The 25,902-nt window shown below is 41.0% G+C and overlaps 1 pseudogene; it reads left to right on the plus strand.

Annotated features, from left to right (window-relative positions):
* Nucleotides 1–555: 555 nt before the first annotated feature.
* LOC139781801 (uncharacterized) lies at nucleotides 556–25,791 on the plus strand (annotated as a pseudogene).
* The last annotated feature ends 111 nt before the right edge of the window (nucleotides 25,792–25,902 follow it).

Below are 25,902 nucleotides of genomic sequence, written 5' to 3' on the forward strand. Positions count from 1 at the left end.
GCCGATCGCTGTGGAGTGGGGATACTACGAATATTACGGAATAATAGAAACGGGCCTCGGTTGTATGCGGTGCTCTCAGCGCACACGTACACGGCACGCACTTGTGTGCGGCACGAGACTCATCTGTCACACACATGCTACCGAGGCCGTCGACACATTGCATGTGTGCAACGTATCATGTATTTCCAACACATGTTCTGAGATAGCCCGGTAATGTAGAAAACACAGATTAGAAGTGTCGATAATTATTATCGACGTTTTTAGTTCCGCTTAGATGATGGCGCTATCCCGTCGGAGTTCGGCCGTCACTCCAGCATTCCCTTAATATTGCCTGTCATGTTTTATTATGCTCGTATGTATAATAGTTTATTAAGGTCCGGTTGCACCAACGTCGCATAATATTTAATTTTAGCTTAACTCACTCTTCGTCTCTTTCAAAATTTTGGAGAATCTTATTTTAATAAATAATTTAAAATAAATTGTACTGTATATTTTATAGATGCTTTATAATATATGACAAAAGTTAAGTTTTGGTGCTTTACCTTTTTAGAAAACATGATTACTATGGATACGTTAGAACATTTATCGGAATCTACTATATCTAAATTGATACCAATTATTGGTCAAAGAGTGATATTCTTATCTTATTGGAAAAAGCATTATTTCAAAAGTACATGTCAAACCGTAGATAATTCACCATCAAAAAAAAGAATGGTATGTTCTCTGCTTTTCTGAAATATTTCTTATTTCTTTAAAAATTATAATACATATTTGTATATAATTTTAGTGATTTTGTATATAATACATATATTATATACAAAATAACACTAATTAAGTTTTTAATTATAATATATGCTTTAAAAGCTGATCTTCTCTTTATAATAGAAATTACAAGAAGAAAAAGAAGAAGAGACTGTAATCAATTATAATGAATCTATGATACCTCTAAAAGATCTACTTTTAAAATATAAAATGGGATATCAGATTTTAAGTTATTACGAAAGAGAAAATGAATTGCAAGAAAATTTCGGAAATAAATTGTGTGACATTATCATTAACGATATTGAAGATAAAAATGCAAAGTATGTTTTTAAATATTATATCTCATTTTTATTAATATATTTTTTAATTTATATAATACTATATAATATTTATATACTTTTACTTTTATATAGATTAACAAACAATTTGGCTGATTATATTTAAAAAATGATAGTTTCTACTTTTCCTACTAAAGTAGTAACATATTACATCCCACCTATATCAAAAAAAGATTCTATTAGAAACAAATCTGTGATTGCCCGTGGTAAATTAATGAATATGTGGCGAAATAGATGTACTCTGTATAAAAAATTAAAAGCTAAATTAAAAAGAGAAGAAAATAAAGAAGAAGATGATGGTATGTTTATTCATATAAATATAAGAGAAATTTTCTTTCTGTAATTATTTTTGAAATTATATTTGATAATAATACTGTTAAAAGCTCCATTCAGTCTCATGGTCAAAATAGTGAAATAATTTAAAATTGATAGACTAATAATAATTTTGTATTGTTTTGATGGAAAACATATTCTTATTGTTACTAAAAAACTTTTTTGGCAAATATCTGAGCGTTTTGTTTTAAATGATTTAGCCAATTATCTTCAAAATAAAACATTTTTGGAAAAAATGTTCCATATAAAAGTTGTAGGGTTTTAAGGAAGACAAATAATGATAAAATCAATTTTCGAAAAAATTGACCATTTTTTAAGGTCACATAAAGATTATCGAAATTTTCTTAAATTAAATTGTACAATTTTTTTCACATAATATGATTCTTCTAATTATTCTACATATAAAAGTATTAAGGTAGAGTCATAAAAAAATGAATAGTGTTAAGGAGCGTTGTAACCGTGTCGCAAGGCTGACAGCTACGCACCTGCTATCAGTCTCGTGGCACAGATTCGATCCGCACGCAGTTGATCGATCACGCCGTCCTGCGTGGTCGATCACGCGTTGACATGGCCCTTTGGAGAGGTGCGCGTATGCCTTCGGAGCGAAAGCGAACGATGAAAGTCGGACTCGATTCGTACACGTTAGCATCAAGTTCTCTCCGCAACACATCCGCAAACTTTGTGCGTGGTTTCACCACCGTTGAGCGCGGCATCGCCGCCAAACCCATCGCTGAGTGCGTGTGTGATAGACAATCCGAACGTGAGAATCGAGCTCAACACCAGCCTCGGGACATCTGTCGTCGCGATCACTGTCTCAACCTCTCGCGACCAAGAGTTCCTTCTGCGCGATTGCCGCCGGAAGAGCATTCCGAGGAAACTTAGCAAGATCTCCAGGTCGCGTGTGCGACCGACTCAAGATCTCCGTTTGATTCTGGCCACGACAGTGTCCGTGCAATAAAACCTGCTAGTGAAAATAAATCGCGAGAACGATAGACGATTTCTCATTCGCCGCCCTCCCCCTCGTTTCGCACTCTATCTGAGTGGCTCCGGCATTCATCGCGCTCGGACACATTCACGTCGAGCACGAAACATCTGGTCCTTCGAGCCGGATCGAAACGAGATTCTCGCGAGTTCGCGATGAGAACGTTTGCGCGTAAAGTCAGTTCAAAATGGCTGAACTTCGGGAACGACAAATGCAGTTGATACGAGCTGTCGACAGTGCAATAGACAATTTCCGAAAAATCGGCAAGAAAAATCTTACTCCTGCCAAAATTCGAAATCGAATCAGTGCGCTCAAAGATACCTGGACGCAAGTTCAAAACGGGCATTTTGCCCTTCTCGCCGCCACCCCTGCTGCTGACCGTCCCTCTGTCGAATACTTCCGGGAACTGCAATACGAGGCTTGTGAAGAAGCATACCAGGCTGCCTCCGACTTTATGGCCGAATGTCTCGAGAAACTGGATCCTTACGTGAGTCCGAACCAATCTTTCGAATCTGGACATCACCCGCTGGGATCATCATCCGCGTTTTCGCTGTCTCACTTACCGCCGATTAAGCTACCGCGGCTTTAACGGTAATTATGAAGAATGGGAGAGCTTCCGAGATCGATTCACTTCGCTCATTATTAACAATAAAGATTTGTCGAATTTCTCGCGCATGCACTTTCTTGTGTCGTGCTTAAAAGATCGGGCCCTTGATTGCGTCAAGGATATTTACGTCACGGCCGATAACTTCGCGATTGCATGGAATACGTTGAATACGCGATTTGAAAACAAACGCCGCCTCATCAACGTGCATATGTCAACGTTGCTTAATCTACCTGCGGTCGCCGCTCTGAGCAAGTTGAATCGTTCACCAGAAGAACTGTGGAGTGACATATTAGTCAATCTCGGTTCGTCGAAACTCGATACAGTAACACGCAAAGCGTGGAATTTAAAATATAGTGAGGAACGCACTTCTCCGTCGTATGAAGATTTCAGTAAATTCCTTGACAATCGGATTCGCGCGCTTGAGGAGTGGAAGGTCCCCCCTTCTCCCTCCGACAAATTGAAACCAGCGAGCGTACAAAAGATTAACAGTGCGGCTGCGTCCGCGCAGTCGCCACCGCAATGTTCATTATGCAAACTGAAGCATAAATTCAGTACATGTCCGCAGTTTGTAAGTAAGAGCCCGAGTCAACGGCGCGATTTAGTCAGAAAAGAAAACCGTTGTTTCAACTGCATGAGTAAAGGTCACGCCGTCCAAGCGTGCTCCAGTAAATTCACTTGTCGATTGTGTCAACGTAAGCATCACACTATGCTTCACCTTGACTCGGACTCTCAGCCAAAGGCTCTAGAAGTCGTGCTGACGAGTCAGCCGTCCCAGCCCGACGCGACAACAAAAGCTGAAGTAATTTCACTGTTTACGTCCTCAAACGCTACCGCGCGAGTACATGTTTTGCTCGCTACGGCTTGGATAACGGTCGGCTCGTCGTCAGGTCGTACCGTCACGGTTCGAGCCCTGTTAGATCAGGGGTCGGAAATGACCTTCATTACAGAGAACCTCGCTCAATGTTTACGCTTAAAACAAATTCGCTTGCCGACAACTATTTCGGAAGTTAGTTGTGTCAACGCCTGGATATACCGCTCCGCGGCTACAATCACGATTTCTCCACGTGACCGCACGGCACCGGCATTCTCGACGACCGCGTTGATTTTGAAATCTTTAACTTCATATATTCCACCGCGCGTGGAAACTGAACTCACTTTGAGTCATCTCGCGGACCTTCCATGGGCAGATCCGGATCCCATGAGCACAGATCCCATTCAAATTCTTGTTGGCGCTGATCTTTACGGCGAGTTGATTCTCGACGGCCTCCGAAAGGGAGCAACTGGGCGACCGATCGCTCAAAATACCGCGTTAGGTTGAATTATTTCCGGGCCTTTGGCCTCTTCTCTGGTCTCGTCACACACGTCATCAAGCGCATTGTCCAGCACTCCTCCGTTGATGACTTCACATTTTTGTTCTCAAGGCGACTCACTCGAAACCGAGTTACGCCGTTTCTGGGAAGTTGAAGAAATTCCCCGATCTTCCATTCTTAGCCCTGCTGACGAACAATGCGAAGAGCATTTCCGTCAAACCCATTCGCGCTGTCCAGATAGTTGATACATGGTTCGTTTGCCGTTCAAAACCGGCCCTCCTATCACCATCGGCCATTCCAGAACCATTGCTGAAAAATGTCTGCAACGCCTCACCCGGAGGCTTCAAAGTAACCCGGAGCAACGGAAAGAGTATTCAGATTTTCTGAAGGAATATGAACAGCTAGGGCATATGCGCCAAGTACCTCGGTCTCCAACACATGATGAGCAAATCGTTTATATTCCCCACCATCCAGTTATTCGTGACGACAGTGTGACAACTCATTTAAGGGTTGTATTCAATGCGTCGTGCTTGACTGCAAACGGATCCTCCCTGAATGATCATCTACTGGCCGGACCTAAGCTTAAACAAGATTTGCCTACGGTCATATTGCAATGGCGCCAATCTCGATACGTGTACACCGCGGATATCACAAAGATGTACCGGCAGATTCGTGTCGACCCGCGTGACGGCAATTATCAAAGAATATTGTGGACACCTAACCTCTCAGACATCCCTCGAGAGTATGTGTTATTAACCGTAACTTATGGAATGATCTCTGCGCCATTTTTAGCGCTTCGCGTTATCATTCAGCTTGTAATAGATAAAGGTCACAAGTTTTCTCTGGCCGTCATCATCCTTAAAAAAAAAACGGTACTCCGACGATGTTCTCTTCGGCGAGGACGATCCGATACAATTACGTCAATCTCGCGACCAGCTTCAAGCCCTCTTGCGCTTAGGTGGATTCGAACTAAGAAAATGGGCGAGCAATTCGTCTGAGTTACTGTCCGACATCGATTCGGCCAACCACGGCCTCGCCTGTAACAAAACTCTTCAAGACGACGAACGCGTAAAAGTTTTAGGCATCAGCTGGGCCCCATCTTCAGATCACTTTCAATTTAGCGTCAGCCTTGATCCAACCCCTCCTCGTACTAAGAGGACCATTCTGTCCACGATAGCCAAACTATTTGATCCTCTAGAATGGGCCACGCCCGTTATTGTCACCGCCAAAATTTTCATGCAACGGCTATGGCGCTTCAACTTCAGTTGGGATAATGACATCCCCGCGGACCACTTTATTCGATGGCAGAACATTTACACGCATCTGGAAGCTCTTAACCGACTGCAAATTCCACGACGGACAGGTTCTGGATCTGACACCGTACGTTGTGAGCTCCACGGACTTGCCGACGCATCAACTAGCGCCTATGCTGCCGTTGTATATTTAAAAGTGGAAACATCGTCGGGCCGAATCGTTATCTCATTGTTAACTAGCAAATCTGAAGTAGCTCCGGTCAAACCAATGAGCGTACCGCGCTTAGAGTTATCCGCCGCGGTTTTGTTAGCGCGGTTAATTCAATTTATCCGACGATCTATAGTCCTCAAGGACTCAGATTGCCACTGCTGGACTGACGCCAAGATCGTGCTCGCCTGGCTCAGCCAGCATCCGTCAAAATGGAAGACATTTATAGCCAATCGAGTCCATGAAGTTCAATCACTTCTTCCGCATGTTTCATGGCGACATATTCCTACAACCGACAATCCTGCGGATTGTGCCTCTCGCGGCTTACTGGGACATGAATTACTGGAACATGCCCTATGGTGGAATGGCCCTCCATGGCTCCACCTTCCCCAAAGTTATTGGCCGCGCGAGGATTTAAACGATCCTTATGAAACCCAACTCGAGCAAAAACCAGTCATTTGTCAAGTCGCGACACCGGTTCTCTCTTGGGATCTTGACAAACGCTTTTCGTCGTGGCCCAAGTTGATTCGAGTCACAGCGCTCATTCTTCGATTTGTCAATCATTGCCGCCGAATCAAACGCGACGGCCTTCCGTCCTCATCTCCCGGTTCCACTCTGTCCGCCGACGAGTGTCATCAAGCAAAAATTTTTTGGCTTAAATCTATACAAGCTACGTTGTTTTTCGATGAGATAAAAGTGCTGTCCACACATCAATCCCTTGCTCGAAAAAGTCCCTTACTCTCTCTTCACCCCTTCATTGATCAAGACGGCCTTCTGAGAGTAGGAGGTCGATTAACACATGCTCCCATCCCCGATCGCACTAAGCACCCTGTCATTCTTTCATCTCATCCACTCGTGTCCCTCATCATACGGCACGCTCATGTGCGATCGCTCCACGCCGGTCCTCAACTCACGCTCCTCACATTGCGCCAAGACTATTGGATCCTCCAAGCTCGCAAGATAGTACGATCCCTCATTCACAAATGTGTGACGTGCGCGCGAGAGAAGGCCGTAGCTCCTCAACAACTCATGGGAGATCTCCCCTCGCTGCGAGTTTCTCCACCAACTCGTAGCTTCCTACATTGCGGTCTCGACTACGCAGGACCTGTTCAGATACGAGCTTCGGGAGGTCGCGGGATCAAGTCTTGCAAAGCTTACATCGCGTTATTCGTGTGCCTCGCTACAAGAGCCATTCACCTAGAATTAGTCGGAAGCTATTCCACGTCATCCTTTTTGGACGCGTACACTCGTTTTTGCGCTCGTCGAGGATTGCCGGCGTCGATGCATTTGGACAACGGGACCACGTTCGTCGGCGCGGACCGTGAATTAACCGTCGCGTACAAGGCAGCTGTCTCGGATCCGAATTTTCTCAATTCTACGGCGAGCGACAATACTCACAAGGGAACGGTTGGAAGTGTCCCTACCCGATTTGGATGCGCTTTGGATATGTTGTTGAGCATCAAAAAATATTAGACACGTATTTTTTTTTAGCAGCTTATCTCGACGTTTAGGGGTTGGAACAACCCCTCGAAAATAACGGATTTTATAGTTTTTAGCAAATATCTTCGGAAATATAAGGCTTAACGACAAAAAATTTATACGAAATGTTTATGGCTTTTTGTGCTCTTTACAATGGCGTAATCAGATTTTTCAAATTTGTCAAATTTTTTAATTTAACTCCACCCCCACCTATTATTTTTGCCAAATATAACAATTTTTCCAACGCAAATTTAAGAGCGTCGAATTCCAAATACATCCATGTATATTTTTATTATGATACCATTATTCAATTTTTGGCAAGACGAGCTGATATGTGGTATAGGCGTCGCGCGCTGCAGGTAGATGTTGCGTTATTTCTGTTCAGTTGCGCCGTATGCTTAAAAATTTCCTTTTCAACTCCGGGATGACCGAAAGCGCTGATGCGAAGGCCAGCGCAAGGCGCTGACAGCGAGAGGTTAACGCTATTTCGAGAGTCCTGGACTAGCAACTAAAAGTCGACTCCGACATTATAAATACCGCCGAATTGTAAGATCGGGCGGGCAGTCGCAAATCATAATCTGAACGAACACGTGCGTCACATTAACCGCTACAATAATATACTATCCCGGTTACGGTACAACAAAATCAACAACCAAATTCACGCATTTGAATATCATTTGCTCGTGTCATAATTCCGGAAAGCAAGCATTTCAGATCGTAAGTTTGAAGTGTAAAGAACTGTGTTGTACGCTGTCGTTTTGTGAACATGTAAGTGCATTTTTATTGTTAACTTTTATTGGTTTCTTACGCTTGTTACTTTTTCCTTTGATATTGAATATTTAATATAATTTTTTATTCAGCTCTTACTCAATTCTTTGCCAGTTTTGCCAGTGACTATATAATCTTCTGGGAGAGGTGCACTTGGACACGGTACATTTTGACACCGTTCATTTGGACATGATCAATTGGACACCGTTTATTTGGACACGGTCATTTGGACACGATCAATTGGACACCGTTTATTTGGACACGGTTCATTTGGACACGGTTCATTTGGACACCGTTTATTTGGACACGGTCATTTGGACACGATCAATTGGACACCGTTTATTTGGACACGGTTCATTTGGACACGGTTCATTTGGACACGGTTCATTTGGACACGGTTCATTTGGACACGGTTCATTTGGACACCGTTCATTTGGACACGGTGCATTTGGACACCGTTCATTTGGACACGATTATTTGGTCACAATCAATTAGACACCGTTTATTTGGACACGGTTCATTTGAACACCGTTCATTTGGACACGGTGCATTTGGACACCGTTTATTTGGACACGATCATTCGGACACGATCAATTGGACACGGTTCATTTGGACACGGTTCAATTGGACACGGTTCGTTTGAACACCGTGTGTTTGGACACGGTTTATTTAGACACCGTGTATTTGGACACGGTTTATTTGAACACGAATCATCTGGACATCGTAATAAATACGGCCTGTGCAGTTGGACACCGTAAAAAATGCGGCCTGTTCAGTTGGTTACCGAAATGCGCGACCTGTGCAGTTGGACACCAGAATGCGCGGCCTGTGCAGTTGGACACCGAAATGCGCGTGCATGGGGGGGTGCAAGGGGGGCAAAGTCCGCCCCGCTCACGCTTAAAGCGAGGTACATTTCCTACCCGGGCACGCCGAAAGCGTGTCCTAGGGGGGTGCGGGGGGCGAAGCCCCCTGCCTAAGCTTCAACGTTACCCACACCGCCACGTGCATGGGGAGTGCGGGGGGAGGGCAAAGCCCTCCGCCCACACTCCTAGGTCCACTCATACCGACCATGGGGGGTGCAGGGGGAACGAGGCCACCCCCCCCGCCCACGCATGTACTTTGATATATTATATAGGATATATTGACGAGTAAGGATATTAACATAATTTATGCAACAATATTAACATAATTTATGATTAACATGTCTATCATTTTTGTGTCCATCTGCACAGGTCGCGCATTTCGGTGTCCAATTGCACAAGTCGCGCATTTTCGTGTCCATCTGCACAGATCGCGCATTTTGGTGTCCATCTGCACAGATCGCGCATTTTGGTGTCCAACTGCACAGGCCGCATTTTTTACGGTGTCCAACTGCACAGGCCGTATTTTTTACGATGTCCAGATGATTCGTGTCCAAATAAACCGTGTCCAAATACACGGTGTCTAAATAAACCGTGTCCAAACACACGGTGTTCAAACGAACCGTGTTTAATTGAACCGTGTCCAAATAAACCGTGTCCAATTGATCGTGTCCGAATGATCGTGTCCAAATAAACGGTGTCCAAATGAACCGTGTCCAAATAAACGGTGTCTAATTGTGTCCAAATGAACGGTGTCCAAATGAACGGTGTCCAAATGAACGGTGTCCAAATGCACCGTGTCCAAATGAACATTGTTCAAATGCACCGTGTCCAAATGAACGGTGTCCAAATGAACCGTGTCCAAATGAACCGTGTCCAAATAAACGGTGTCCAATTGATCGTGTCCAAATGACCGTGTCCAAATAAACGGTGTCCAAATGAACCGTGTCCAAATGAACCGTGTCCAAATAAACCGTGTCCAAATGAACCGTGTCCAAATGAACCGTGTCCAAATGAACCGTGTCCAAATGAACCGTGTCCAAATAAACGGTGTCCAATTGATCGTGTCCAAATGACCGTGTCCAAATAAACGGTGCCCAAATGAACCGTGTCCAAATGAACCGTGTCCAAATGAACCGTGTCCAAATGAACCGTGTCCAAATGAACCGTGTCCAAATGAACCGTGTCCAAATGAACCGTGTCCAAATGAACCGTGTCCAAATGAACCGTGTCCAAATGAACCGTGTCCAAATGAACCGTGTCCAAATAAACGGTGTCCAAATGACCGTGTCCAAATAAACGGTGTCCAATTGATCATGTCCAAATGAACGGTGTCCAAATGAACCGTGTCCAAATGAACCGTGTCCAAATAAACGGTGTCCAATTGATCGTGTCCAAATGACCGTGTCCAAATAAACGGTGTCCAAATGAACCGTGTCCAAATGAACCGTGTCCAAATGAACCGTGTCCAAATGAACCGTGTCCAAATGAACCGTGTCCAAAGGAACCGTGTCCAAATGAACGGTGTCCAAATGAACCGTGTCCAAATGAACCGTGTCCAAATGAACCGTGTCCAAATAAACGGTGTCCAATTGATCGTGTCCAAATGACCGTGTCCAAATAAACGGTGTCCAAATGAACCGTGTCCAAATGAACCGTGTCCAAACAAACCGTGTCCAAATGAACCGTGTCCAAATGAACCGTGTCCAAATGAACCGTGTCCAAATAAACGGTGTCCAAATGACCGTGTCCAAATAAACGGTGTCCAATTGATCATGTCCAAATGAACGGTGTCAAAATGTACCGTGTCCAAGTGCACCTCCCCAGAAGATTATATAGTCACTGGCAAAACTGGCAAAGAATTGAGTAAAAGCTGAATAAAAAATTATATTAAATATTCAATATCAAAGGAAAAAGTAACAAGCGTAAGAAACCAATAAAAGTTAACAATAAAATGCACTTACATGTTCACAAAACGACAGCGTACAACACACAGTTTTTTACACTTCAAACTTACGATCTGAAATGCTTGCTTTCCGGAATTATGACACGAGCAAATGATATTCAAATGCGTGAATTTGGTTGTTGATTTTGTTGTACCGTAACCGGGATAGTATATTATTGTAGCGGTTAATGTGACGCACGTGTTCGTTCAGATTATGATTTGCGACTGCCCGCCCGATCTTACAATTCGGCGGTATTTATAATGTCGGAGTCGACTTTTAGTTGCTAGTCCAGGACTCTCGAAATAGCGTTAACCTCTCGCTGTCAGCGCCTTGCGCTGGCCTTCGCATCAGCGCTTTCGGTCATCCCGGAGTTGAAAAGGAAATTTTTAAGCATACGGCGCAACTGAACAGAAATAACGCAACATCTACCTGCAGCGCGCGACGCCTATACCACATATCAGCTCGTCTTGCCAAAAATTGAATAATGGTATCATAATAAAAATATACATGGATGTATTTGGAATTCGACGCTCTTAAATTTGCGTTGGAAAAATTGTTATATTTGGCAAAAATAATAGGTGGGGGTGGAGTTAAATTAAAAAATTTGACAAATTTGAAAAATCTGATTACGCCATTGTAAAGAGCACAAAAAGCCATAAACATTTTGTATAAATTTTTTGTTGTTACGCCTTATATTTCCGAAGATATTCGCAAAAAACTATAAAATCCGTTTTTTTCGAGGGGTTGTTCCAACCCCTAAACGTCAAGATAAGCCGCTAAAAAAAAATATGTGTCTAATATTTTTTGATGTTCAACAACATATCCAAAGCGCATTTAAATCGGGTAGGGACACTTCCAACCGTTCCCTTGTCAGTGGCATTTTCTCCCACCATCAGCGCCTCATTTTGGAGGATTATGGGAAGCAGGAGTGAGAAGAGTAAAATATCATTTGCGTCGCGTTATAAAAAATTATACGTTGACTTTCGAGGAGTTCTCCACACTTCTCTGCAAAATCGAAGCGTGTCTTAATTCGCGTCCTCTCGCTCCGCTGCGAAACGACCCTCATGAGTACGAAACATTGACACCCGGTCACTTTCTAATCGGGTCCGCAATCACCGTTTCTCCTTCTCCTTCCCTCTTAACATTAAATGAGAACCGGTTGTATTGATGGCAACTTGTGCGTCAAATAGCAGCGGGTCAAATGGCGCCGAATTCAGCCTCCAATTCTAGTCGGGCAACTAGTCCTATTGCGAAATAACGCCCTGCCACCTTGTAAATGGGAACTCGCTAGAGTTACTCAATGTCACCCCGGCCCCGACGGACTAACGCGCGTTGTAACGGTCAAAACGGAGTATAAGCGCCCTATCGTCAAGATCTGTATCCTCCCGATCGATTTAGAAGGCGTTTAACTCGAAAGCATCGCGCTCACATTCGCCGTCGAATTACCTCGCTCACGGCGGGCGGTCTGAGCCACCGCACTTGCGTCGCCTCCTTAGCATTAAGTAATCTGTAAATAGTTTTTGTACATAATTTAGATTTAAGTTAGTGCCTTAAGTTTCTTGACTCATTCGAGAGTCACTATCGTCGAAACCTCTGTTTCGAGGCGGGCGGTATGTTAAGGAGCGTTGTAACCGTGTCGCGAGGCTGACAGCTACGCACCTGCTGTCAGTCTCGTGGCACAGATTCGATCCGCACGCGGTTGATCGATCACGCCGTCCTGCGTGGTCGATCACGTGTTGACATGGCCCTTTGGAGAGGTGCGCGCATGCCCTCGGAGCGAAAGCGAACGATGAAAGTCAGACTTGATTCGTACACGTTAGCATCAAGTTCTCTTCGCAACACATCCGCAAACTTTGTGCGTGGTTTCACCACCGTTGAGCGCGGCATCGCCGCCAAACCCATCGCTGAGTGCGTGTGTGATAGACAATCCGAACGTGAGAATCGAGCTCAACACCAGCCTCGGGACATCTGTCGTCGCGATCGCTGTCTCAACCTCTCGCGACCAAGAGTTCCTTCTGCGCGATTGCCGCCGGAAGAGCATTCCGAGGAAACTTAGCAAGATCTCCAGGTCGCGTGTGCGACCGACTCAAGATCTCCGTTTGATTCTGGCCACGACAGTGTCCGTGCAATAAAACCTGCTAGTGAAAATAAATCGCGAGAACGATAGACGATTTCTCATTCGCCGCCCTCCCCCTCGTTTCGCACTCTATCTGAGTGGCTCCGGCATTCATCGCGCTCGGACACATTCACGTCGAGCACGAAACAAATAGTTTACGAGATATTTAATATTTTATGTCAAAATGTACCGAAATAAAGTCTAAAATACCTCGTAAACTATTTATTTTTTAATAATTCTACCTTAATACTTTTATATGTAGAATAATTAGAAGAATCACTTTATGTAAAAAAATCATACAATTCTATTTAAGAAAGTACCGATGACCTTGATGTAACCTTAAAAAAATAATTTTTTTGAAAATTGATTTTATCATTATTTGTCTCCTACAAACCCTATAAATTTAGAAATTACAAAATATATGGAAAATGATTAATTTTTTACTGGTAAACTATTAATTCCAAATTCTATGTTTTATTCGGTTTAAGTTTGTGAGACTGAATAAAGTAAATTGTAATTACTTTTAAAAATTTAATTTTAAAATATAATTTAATTTACAGCTTCACAGGAAATAGATAATAAAATGCAAGAAAGTATCAAATGGTTAGATGAGATTGTAGTTCCATGGGAATTAGTTCTCCAACATTGGCTGCTTACTTTTGATATCAGGCGCAAGGACCTTAATAATTCTGAAGAAAAAACTTTGAATAATCTCCTTAATAGATGGTCTGTATTAAAACATCCACAAGGATATCAATTAATTGTCCAAGATTTCGACGCAATGAATCTAAGCAAAGTCAGTTTAGATTTAAATATTTAGCAACAATTTATGGATGTAATAATCAAATATTCAACGTCTAACACCAAACATGACAAAGTAAATTTAATGTTTAAAAAATTAAAAGATAAAATATTTCAACTGGTAATTATCTTTTCATTAATAATATTTATCTATTATTATAATTAGGAAAAAATGTACATTTAATAATAATTAAGAAGTTGGTAAATGTACAAACTAATTAGAAATATAAATATATTAAGAAATAAATTTAATTTTTTTAGATACAAAAGTGGCTGTAGGTCTTATGTTACTGCCACACTTAATTCCACCAAAAAGATTGAAAAAATATAAAGGCAAATGTTACAACCCCTCGATAGCTAATGCCAAAGAGAGCTTGATAAAACATGCAAGCGTTAGTAAAGTTTAAAATTAATTAAAGTTCTGTAACGGCCTGCCTTGTGAATCGAACGCGGACTAGCTCGTCGGATCAGGAGCAGTGCTGCCAGTAATCGGCCTCTGGTCGCATGGTCGCATAGGGAGGGGATGACGTACACAAGCGAGCGACCGTGTCCGTGTGCGCTCGGCACTTCGGCCAGCTTCGGCGGTAGAAGAGTGCAGACATACAATCTGCTGTCTCTTTCTTTCTCGCTATAGCTATAGCTAATGCCGCCAGCCGCGAGAATCGCACTCGCCGCTCGTATGTTTCTTTTCGTACATGTAAATAAATCTGTAAATGGAAATATATTCTGTACATAAAAAGATGTAAAATAATTAAAGAAATAAAGAATAGAAGAAGCGTAAATGATAAATGACTAATAGAAATACATTCTTGGCCAACATGTCTACCTCTTTCTTCAAAGTTCCGTTATGAATTAAGAAAAATAACTTGTAATTAATACAAGAAAAATTGAATTAAAAATTAAATTATTTGTCCCAAATAGAAAATTAGAAAATATTCTGTTAGTATATATATTAGTGTATTTAGAGTATATTTGTCTACTTTTTTTACTAATTCTGTTTTTCATTTTCTAAATAAAAAACGGTAATCTCTTCTGTTATGAAAAAAATTTAAACAATTGTTAATTTGACAGTTCGACAATTAATAAAAAATTATAATTCAAAAATAACGTTTTACACAATTGTAAAGCATATTGCAATTATAGTGCATAGAAATATACACAAGTAGGTATTAATATTATCACAATATTAAACAAACAACTGTTTATATTTCCTAATAGTGTATACCTAATACATTGAAAAGGGAAAGTTATGCGCAGTGTCATTATTACAAGTGGTCTTTCGCACTACCTATGAGGTGCCACTAATAGTGCGTTAGGTTTTTAACGTGGACCTTTGCCTGTAGCCTTATTATACCTCATTTTTTTTATATATGTACTGTCACGACTTTTTCACTCCCGGAGCGGTCCGGGACGTGTGCCGGATCAAAAGGGGAAAGGAGAGCAGGATGGTAGGCCTCCCCGGTGATTCTCTCGCACCTCCGACACTCCACGAAAAGATTCTAATGTTGGGCGCCAGACGCGTAAATTCGCGTCCGCGAAATCGCGAGAAACCAAAAACGAGACGCAAAACAAAATGAGTCGGTGTGCGAGGGAATGGCTAGCTCGACCTAATAGCAGGGCGGGGTTGATGAAGGGCAGCGCGGTATTCGGCGGGGTAACGCAAAATAATCAAGATCACGAACTCAAGCGGTTAACAGATAAAAGATAACATTTATTCGGTAGAAATTTCTGGATGGAACAGTAAGTGCCAATGTGGCTTTCAAAACAAAAGCAAATAGCAGGTGGTAGATAACGCGGGCGTCAAATTTCGATACAAAATATGATAACGCGGACGCCAGAAATAAACGGAAAATTACGTTAACTCAGTAAACGCGCGGAAGGCGCAGCAAGAGGACGTGTGAGGAAAACTAAACTTACAAAATCATCGAGATCATATAATTTCACAGCTAATAATAGTAGAAAAGTTCGCGGACAAATAACATAGAATATCGGTACAAATTACGACTGACTACGACATAACGGAAATAAACGCGAAATAATAGCGCGAAATACCGCGAAATGATAATGCGCCACGCTTGGAGCGCGTGAACGCACGTTCCCAAACCCGTGCCGGGATTCTGTCGCCATAAGAATCTTACTCTAACGCAAGTAATAATCTCAATCTAACGCAGGGAATAACCTTAAACTAACGCAAAGAGTAATCTTAAACTAACGCAAAGAATAATCTTAAACTAACGCACGAACGCGACGCGAGTAACGTCCCAACGCAAGAAGGAACGAACGCAACATGTGATATCGCCAGGGATATCCTCACGCGAAGAATAAGGCGCCGGGGCGCTTGACGTAACGCGAAATACTAAACTAACGCGAGAAAATAGACGGAATTACCGCGACCAATGCTATAACTAACGCGAAATGACCGATTTATCCTAACGCACGAAACGGAGAATACGCAAGTGATTCTGATCGAACGCAACACCCGCGATCGTCAGCAATCGTCCAACGCGAAATGTGATGCGCCGAGACACTCGGCATAACGCGAAATACTCGAATTAACGCGAGAAAGATAACGGAATTACCGCGAGTAGCAACGAGACACAACATTAGGTTGACGCGAATGGTATCTTAAGGCGATCCACATCCTACCGCGAATAATATCTCAACGCAGCCGAAATCGCGAGGATACTCCAAATGTCCGAACGCGAATCGTGAGTAACGCAATCAAACCAACGCGAATATCCCTCTGACGCCATTAATTACGCGTGCAGAATCTAAGATTCGACCGGGCGAAATCCTACGCATAACGAGACACGCGGTCGTGAACGCGAAGGGCGCGAGAAATGGCGTATTCGCGATATCGAACGTCGTCATCGACGCGCCTACCGCGATCTCCAGAGGTTCGTAGATTTCGATCGCGATCCCACGGCCACGAGACCATTCCGGTGCCCCTCGCTCTCGCTATCGATCGCTAAATACGCCTTGTCGGCGAATACGCTAATTATCGCGAATTTTCCCGAGCGAGAGCGCGACCCGGGGAGCGGTGTCGTGGCTTTACATAAAACGTTACCGAGGCAACCTCACCGTAGGCAGATTCTCTCCCGAGGGTCCTCGCCGTCGTCCCAAGGGTCGAAAGAGAGCAGCCGGACGTCGTACTCAGCTCCCAAAATGCGACTTAACGCGAAGAGAATATCGCGACTTGGCCTTTGACGTGCGTCGGTTATCGAGGACGATCCACGAATGCTCCCGAAATTTCGCTCGATGGCGGAATCGATAGCGCACCCCACCCCGGGCGTACGCGGCCCGCGACGTTGGAGCGCGGATCAATGAGGGGTGAGCTCGCAGGCTCGCGGCGGATTCGTGCGTAGGGCCGTGAATTACGGCTTTCCGCAGGGCGCTCAACGGCCCTTCGCTCGCGCGGCAATTTTTCCGGGATTCTTCCCGGCGGCGGACGGGACGTGTCTGCCTCCGTATTCCTCCTTTTCGGTTCGGGAATGGTGGCCACCTATCCCGGAATCCGGTCAGCAGTGTGAGGAGGGCAGATTAGCGGATTTAGCCCCGGCGTCCCGGAGCCCTGTCATTATGGGTCCACCCGCCGCTGTGTCACGCGCCGCGCGCGTGTTTTCCTGCGCTCCGTCGCTCTCGGCGGCCCGCGAGTCGCTTCGATCCGCTTGCCGTCGTCCGATCTCTCGCCGTTATCTTTCTCGTCGACTCCGTTTTCCGCGATCCTCTGCATCCTCTCAGGAAACTCCGGTCTTCGGCTCGGTGAGGCGCCACGCAAATGATACAAAATAAAACAAAAAGGATCAGAATATGCAACGCGATTACAATATGCCCCTGGAGATCTCGCATCGATTCGTTGAACCGTCCTCGGGCGTGAAAAAGGTCGCGAAACCCGCGCCTTGTGACGGCGGCGGGGCGCTGCAACGATGCAGCGAAACTGCAACGTCACAGTACATATATATAGATACGTATCTGTATCGCGCGTCCTTTTCGTCTTTCTCACTCAAAACATTTGAAAAACACTAGACGATACATATATATATACGCGGATCCTCAACTACTATCTACTATATCCTCGGTTGTGTTTACATCTTATTGTGTTTATGTTCGACCACGAAAGCGGACGCTATGCAGAGCAATTCGTCTCGTAAGTAATACATCAAATTATTTTCCTTTTTTTACTAAGAAAGTTTAAAGAAGTTAAGGAGTCAAAACCGGTTGTCCGTGCTAACAAATATGTTTCAAAGATATAAATAAATTTATATAAACGTTTTTGGCTATTATTACACCTTTTTCAGTGTAAATAATATCGCAAATTTTACTCTAAAGTCATCATAATCACATTTATTTACAACATATTCTGGACTTGTCAAGAGTATATCTTACATTATATTAAGAAAATATTCTTTGCTGAAGAAAATTGTTACTTAAACAAAATAAAATAAGTGATTGCTTTTCACGTCTGTAAAATAATATTTTTCTGTGAGATCCATGTAAAAATGTCCCGTAAAAGAGTAGATTTGATAAATTTAAAACTTTTTCATTTGTTGAACTGCTACGAATATTACTGACTTTATTAATCAACAAATTGCAAATTTTCTAAATTCAATATTTTATTTAGTATCACGTTAATTTATAATAGAATATGCGACAATTTATACTAAAAAGGGTCTAATAACAGGCAGAAACGTTTATATACTTTTTTTATTTAGAACTTTTGAAGCATATTCATTATTGTGGACAACCGGCTTTGACTCTTTAGCCTCTTTAAATCTTAACTAATATTTATCATTAGAGTTTTATTATTATCCAATTTTATTTTATTTTTTTTGTTATTTCAATAGAAACTCCTAAGAGGACCGTGTCAACGGTCCTACAAGAAATCCAGCAGAAGCAGAAGCTGGATTTCTTGTATCAGCAGCAGCAGCAGCAGCAGCAGCAGCAGCCCCAAGAGCTACTGCAACAGCAACAGCAACAGCAGCAGCCCCAAGAGCTACTGCAACAGCAGCAACAACAGCCGCTGCCCCAGCAGCAGCAGCAACAACAACCATTGCTAAATCGAAGTACATTATTGAATTAATTATGTATATTAGTTGCTTTCCATTTACACTCAAGTGATCTGAGTCACTCAGTTATGTGAGTATTTTATACTCAGGTAAGATATGTCATTTTGTATTTACCTGCTTATTTTGGTGACAAAGCTATCGCATAATAATACAGGTTCATAGCCTCACTTTTAATATGTGAGTCTATTAGATTCATTAAAGCATATGGTCTCGATTGTGGATAAAAACTCAGTTGAATCTTACTTGCCAGCATGAAAAAAAATGTGCATTCAACTGAGTTATGACGTCACAAGTGAGAATTATCTGAGTTTTGATGTAAATGGAAAGCAGCTATTAATGAATATGTATATTAATGAAACTAATTATGTATATATATATATATATATATATATTTATTTTTAAGGAATGAGAAAAAGGGGAGCGGGCAGAGCTCGAGCCCGCTGGTACCGCCAGCGGAGCAGCCAAGGCGGCGGTCAGGGCGGCCGAGGCGGCGGTCGGGGCGGCCGAAGCAGTCGGGGCGATCGAAGCGGTTGGGGTGACCGGGCCCCGAAATATGAAAATTTAAATGTCTATTTTTAAATATAATATAATTTAAAAAATATTTTAAACTTTTCATTTATTTGAAATACTGTATCCATTCCTAAGTTTTCCTTTCAATTAGCGAATTCGGATGATCGCACTAGTACGCACTCAGTATAACTAAGCACAATAGCACGATAAAATGAATTAAAAATTTTGGTTTTTAACATATGTTTCTATATTTACGTTAAGAGGTTATACCTATATGTACATATATAAAAAAATGTGGTATAATAGGGCTACAGGCGAAGGTCCACGTTAAAAACCTAACGCACTATTAGTGGCACCTCATAGGTAGTGCGGAAGACCACTTGTAATAATAAATGGTTAACTTAATGTTATCTTTATGTCTAATAAAGCTCTTCTTTTAATTTTTATTAATTTAATCTTATTTAATCGTTTCGTTTTAATGTTGATGAATATTTTACACTGTTTATTGATTAATCGAGCAATTGATTAATCAAGTAATCAGAATTGATTAATCCAGTAACTAAAAATTTTTATTCTGATTACTTGATTGATCGAGTAATCAAAAAATTCTTATTCCGATTACTTGATTAATCGAGTAATAAAAAATTATTATTCAGATTACTTGATTAATCGAGTAATCAAAAAATAGTTTTTCTCAATTAATAATTAACTAAGTAATCGGTTATCATAATTTTATTATTGTTTGCCGATCACTGGTTTTACACAATTGTAAAGCATATTGCAATTATAGTGCATAGGAATATACACAAATAGGTATTAATATTATCATAATATTAAACAAACAACTGTTTATATTTCCTAATAGGGTATACCTAATACATTGAAAAGGGAAAGTTATGCGCAGTGTCATTATTACAAGTGGTCTTCCGCACTACCTATGAGGTGCCACTAATAGTGCGTTAGGTTTTTAACGTGGACCTTCGCTTGTAGCCCTATTATACCACATTTTTTTATATATGTACATATATATATAGATATAATTTCTGTATTTTCTACATCTATTTTTCATAGATGTCCAACACAGAGTGTTCGACAATTGTTTAACACATCTATTATTATTAATAGATGTGTATTATTATCTATTGTTATGTGCTATGTCGATAATTTTGCAATCTTACCGGTAACGCATTCACGTTTCTCGCGATGCGATTTTGTTTATTCTAGCCTCTTGCTGTCTTGCAAATCGCCGTGTCACACAGGTACAGAGATATCTCGGTATTCCTAGCGATTTTCAAGGTGAAAGAAGATATTTTATTCTCTTTTTTGCTTTCTTTTCGCAAGCATTCATCATTACTTACTCTACGCACACATACACGTAAATAGAGAGGGTTTGGAGTCAGTAATTACTGTGGGAGTGACGAACCACGGGGTCCTGATCTCTATTTGCAACACACACTACACACATACATTTCTTTTTACTTCCTTCATTTTCATTTTTTCTTTATTCATTTCTTTCGCTTTTCCTTTTTATTGCTTTGTTTCCGATATGGAAAGGTGTGATGCATTGCCCAAAAAACCTAAGCGAAGTTTTGTAGAAGCTTGGCTTAGTGATAAGCGTTATAAAGATTGGATACGTAAAGTATCATCTGATGAAAGTCTTTATTTTTGTACTGTTTGCAATAAAAGTTTTTCCTGCAATGCAGCACATGTTAACAGACATGCAGGTTCTGCGTGCCACCGAAAAAATTTAAAAGAAAATGTGTCATTATCTGTTGATGATGTAGCTGTACATGTACAACATAAAACACCGAAAACGTCAGTGTTTAAAATCGAATGGTTACATATTGATGATTTTAAGTTATGGTTACGTGAGGTTCCGCATGATAACAAAATATGTTTTTGTGCAATTTGCGATAAATATTTTGATGCTCATTTATCGCATGTTCGTCGGCACGCAGAATCTGAAAGTCATTTAAGCTTACGTAAAAAAGAAGATATCGAAGCGAACAAATCAAATGATGATTATAATACGCAAGCTAAGGAATCTCCTTTGTCGTTAGATGAGCGTACAAAATCAGCGGAAATAAAATTCACCGCTTTTGTTGCACAGAAAAATATTCCTCATCAGACGGCACCAGAAATTCTTCAGTTTTTTCAAGACATAGGACAAGATCCTGAAGTGTTGCAAAACATGAAGATGGGTCGAACGAAATGTAAAAACATAATTTCTAACGTTTTATATCCGGTTGAGAATGAACATGTCGTTCACAATCTTCAGAGAACACAATTCTCCGTTTTTGTCGATGAGACATCTGATATTTGCAATGAAAAATGGATGACATTTTTCGCTCGGTATATTGATACTGAGACATTAGATGTTCGCTCGCAATTAGTGAAATTAATCAATATTGATGCGAGAGATTCGAGTGCTGAAAAATTATTCAATGCATTTAAGAGTGAAATGTATAAGTTACAAATTCCCTTCTTAAATATTGTTGCCCTGTCATGCGACAATGCGTCGGTAATGACAGGAAAACATTTATCGTTTAAAACGAATGTACAACAGATGTGCAAACATCTATTAACATTTCCATGCCCATGCCACTCAGCCGCGTTAGCTGCGCACGCTGCATGTGCAAAAATACCTTCATTTTGTGATGAATTTACAAAAAAAATAGCTTCTTACATTAATAGTAGCCCGAAACGTACGGCAATTTTTCACAAGTTTTGCGATTGTTTTCAAGACAAATATCGCAAAATTCTAAAATTGAGTGAAACGCGCTGGCTGTCTCGCCACGCATGTGTCCAGAGACTTTTGGAATTATGGGATACGATCCTTTATTTTTTACAGGAAATGGTTGTGAGCGAGAAGTCTGGAGAACATCTTTTGTCTATGATGGACAATTTAGAAATGAAAGCTTATCTTCTATTTCTTAAATATATATTAAATTTCTTTAATGCATTCAATGCCTTTTTCCAATCGGAACAAACGAGAATTCATTTGTTACAGTTAAAATCTGCAAACTTTCTCTCCCAAGTCTGCGAAAACTTTGTTAAAAACGAATTTCTAAAAGACGTAGCTATAAATATTAATTTTTCACAGAAAGAAATTCAGAAAGATATAAATGAAATTTTTCTTGGAACAGATTGTGAAGAGTATCTTAATAATCTAATGATAGAAGATCATGTAGATACAGTTACAATCGTGCGACAAAATTGTTTACAATTTTACCTTACTGCTGCGGAGGAAATACGTAAAAGATTGCCTATTACGAATGATTTTTTGACAAAATTACAAGTTTTTAAACCATCTACAGCTTTATTCTGTAGTAATAGGGAATCTTCATTCCAGCATGTTTCTTCCGTTGCCATTTGTCTCGGTGGTTTCAATGAAGACTCCTTAAGAGAAAAGTGGCTTGCATTACCAGCAGATTTTACTGTTGAAGAAAAAGAGACTTTGTCCACATTAAATTTTGATGAGATGTGGAAAGAAATTTTACAACGCCGCTCGTTGAATAATACTTACAAGTATCTCAATTTAAGGAATCTTCTGAGCGCTGTTCGATGTCTTCCCAATTCAAATGCAGATCCAGAGAGAACGTTTTCAGTTTTAACTGATTTAAAATCCAAAAAACGCAATTTACTTTCTTCAACCACTGTTAATGCCACTTGCGTATTAAAATCAGCATTGAAGGCGAGAGGCGAAACAGCTGTAAACATGGCAGTAACTGAACAGCATTTGTCTCGTATGTCAACCGGCAAATTATATGCAGCTGATTCTAAACGAGAAAAAAGTAATCTAACTTTATATGGTGCTGATGAAATAGCTAGTTCGTCTACAACATAATAATGTTCAAAAAAATGTATTAAAAAGTTGTCGGACACTGTGTTGGACATCACATAATAGATGTGTTAAAACATTGTCGGACACTCTGTGTTGGACATCAATATAAAAATTGTCGGACACTCTATGTGTTGGACATTAATATAAAAATTGTCGGACACTATGTGTTGGACATCACATGTATTAATAATAATAGATGTGTTAAAACATTGTCGGACACTCTATGTGTTGGACATCAATATAACAATTGTCGGACACTCTATGTGTTGGACATCACATCTATTAATAATAATAGATGTGTTAAAACATTGTCGGACACTCTATGTGTTGGACATCAATATAACAATTGTCGGAAACTCTATGTGTTGGACATCACATCTATTAATAATAATAGATGTGTTAAAAAATTGTCGAACACTGTGTTGGACATCACATCTATGAAAAATAGATGTAGAAAATACAGAAATTATATCTATATATATGTACATATATAAAAAAATGTGGTATAATAGGGCTACAGGCGAAGGTCCACGTTAAAAATCTAACGCACTATTAGTGGCACCTCATAAATAGTGCGGAAGACCACTTGTAATAATGACACTGCGCATAACTTTCCCTTTTCAATGTATTAGGTATACACTATTAGGAAATATAAACAGTTGTTTGTTTAATATTGTGATAATATTAATACCTACTTGTGTATATTCCTATGCACTATAATTGCAATATGCTTTACAATTGTGTAAAACGTTATTTTTGAATTATAATTTTTTATTAATTGTCGAATTGTCAAATTAACAATTGTTTAAATTTTTTTCATAACGGAAGAGATTACCGTTTTTCATTTAGAAAATGAAAAACAGAATTAGTAAAAAAAAGTAGACAAATATACTCTAAATACACTAATATATATACTAACAGAATATTTTCTAATTTTCTATTTGAGACAAATAATTTAATTTTTAATTCAATTTTTCTTGTATTAATTACAAGTTATTTTTCTTAATTCATAACGGAACTTTGAAGAAAGAGGTAGACATGTTGGCCAAGAATGTATTTCTATTAGTCATTTATCATTTACGCTTCTTCTATTCTTTATTTCTTTAATTATTTTACATCTTTTTATGTACAGAATATATTTCCATTTACAGATTTATTTACATGTACGAAAAGAAACATACGAGCGGCGAGTGCAATTCTCGCGGCTGGCGGCATTAGCTATAGCTATAGCGAGAAAGAAAGAGACAGCAGATTGTATGTCTGCACTCTTCTACCGCCGAAGCTGGCCGAAGTGCCGAGCGCACACGGACACGGTCGCTCGCTTGTGTACGTCATCCCCTCCCTATGCGACCATGCGACCAGAGGCCGATTACTGGCAGCACTGATCAGGAGTTCGATAGGAGGCCCAGAGACAGTAACCAGATATGACTTACACGACAACGTTTATTCAATATTGTACATACAGAAGATACGGTGCCGGGGCACACGGCGCGGTGTTACGAGAAACGACGGAACGCGATATGTACAACGGAGCGGCCGGTCAGGTGCAAGCTGGCCGGTCGGTACGATTCAGGAGCCCGGGGCTTTGGTAGCGAGAGAACTCGTTACGAGGCCGAGCGTGCTCGACCCCGCTTAGCCGTTGCCGTCGGGAGTTCGGTTGACGGAGGTCGGGGACACCCGAGAGCTCTCGGTCGAGGCGCAGAGCATTGAACCCCGTTTGGTGTGTCGCCCTAGGATTCGGTAGGCTTCGTCGGAGATAGCGAACGCTGGAGCGGAGACGAACTGCCTCTTCTCGCCGGAACGCCGTCTTATATATCTCGGCGCGGCGGGTTCGGTGGGAGGGAGGCCGATCCTCAGGCGAGCCGCGCGGGGGTACGAGTACTCGCGCTCGTCTTCGGCGCGGATCGGCTCCCGTCGGCGTTTGTCGGAGCCGCGCGGGAGGAGGTACCGGTGCCGCGCTTTTGCTCGCGCACACGGTACTTTTGGTACGTTTAAAAAAAAGGGTGGGCGCGCCGCGCCCTGTTCTCGCCCGACGGAGGATCGGTCGGGCGGCATCCGGAGGGTGTTTGCCGGGAACGATGCCTTTGAAAGGGGCGCATCGTTACAGTTCTATAAAATTAAAGTATGAAAGTTCCATGTCACACAAATTATTTTACTTTTATAATATTTTTTATTCTGTATTTTTAGATTCCTGGAGATATGACTCTAATCAAACAAGAAGCAAGAAAACATGCTGAGATGCTGAAAATTACATTGCAACCGTATATAATTATTATTCTTGGGTCCCTTTATGAAGTTAAAGAAACTTACGTTCAAGTGGATGATATTTTGTACAAAACAAATAGTACTTTAGAGGCAATCGATATATGTTTTAAAACATTTCATGTTTTTCAAGTAAACTATCCTATAATGAGTGAACACCTTTGGATGCTAATCCAGAAAGATATTTATAATTTTACTACAAAATGGGATTTTATAATTCCTAGTATAGAATATGTACTAAGTAAAGTATCTAAGTCCTTCGAAAAAAGTGTTGATTCTGAAAGTATTACTGTGTAAAACATTTTTAAATGGTCATTATTATTAAAAATAACAATTTTTAAACTTATAATAAGATTCTTTTGTTCTACAATTACAATGGCAAGAACTTGTTAATTAATTATTAACTAATAATTAATTGTTCCTTTCTAAAAGTTTAATTTAATTAAGTTCTTTTACA

The sequence above is a fragment of the Temnothorax nylanderi genome, unplaced genomic scaffold, assembly GCF_030848795.1.
Source record: "Temnothorax nylanderi isolate EJ_2023f unplaced genomic scaffold, tnyl_v1.0 TNYL_tig0364_pilon, whole genome shotgun sequence".
Classification (NCBI taxonomy): domain Eukaryota; kingdom Metazoa; phylum Arthropoda; class Insecta; order Hymenoptera; family Formicidae; genus Temnothorax; species Temnothorax nylanderi.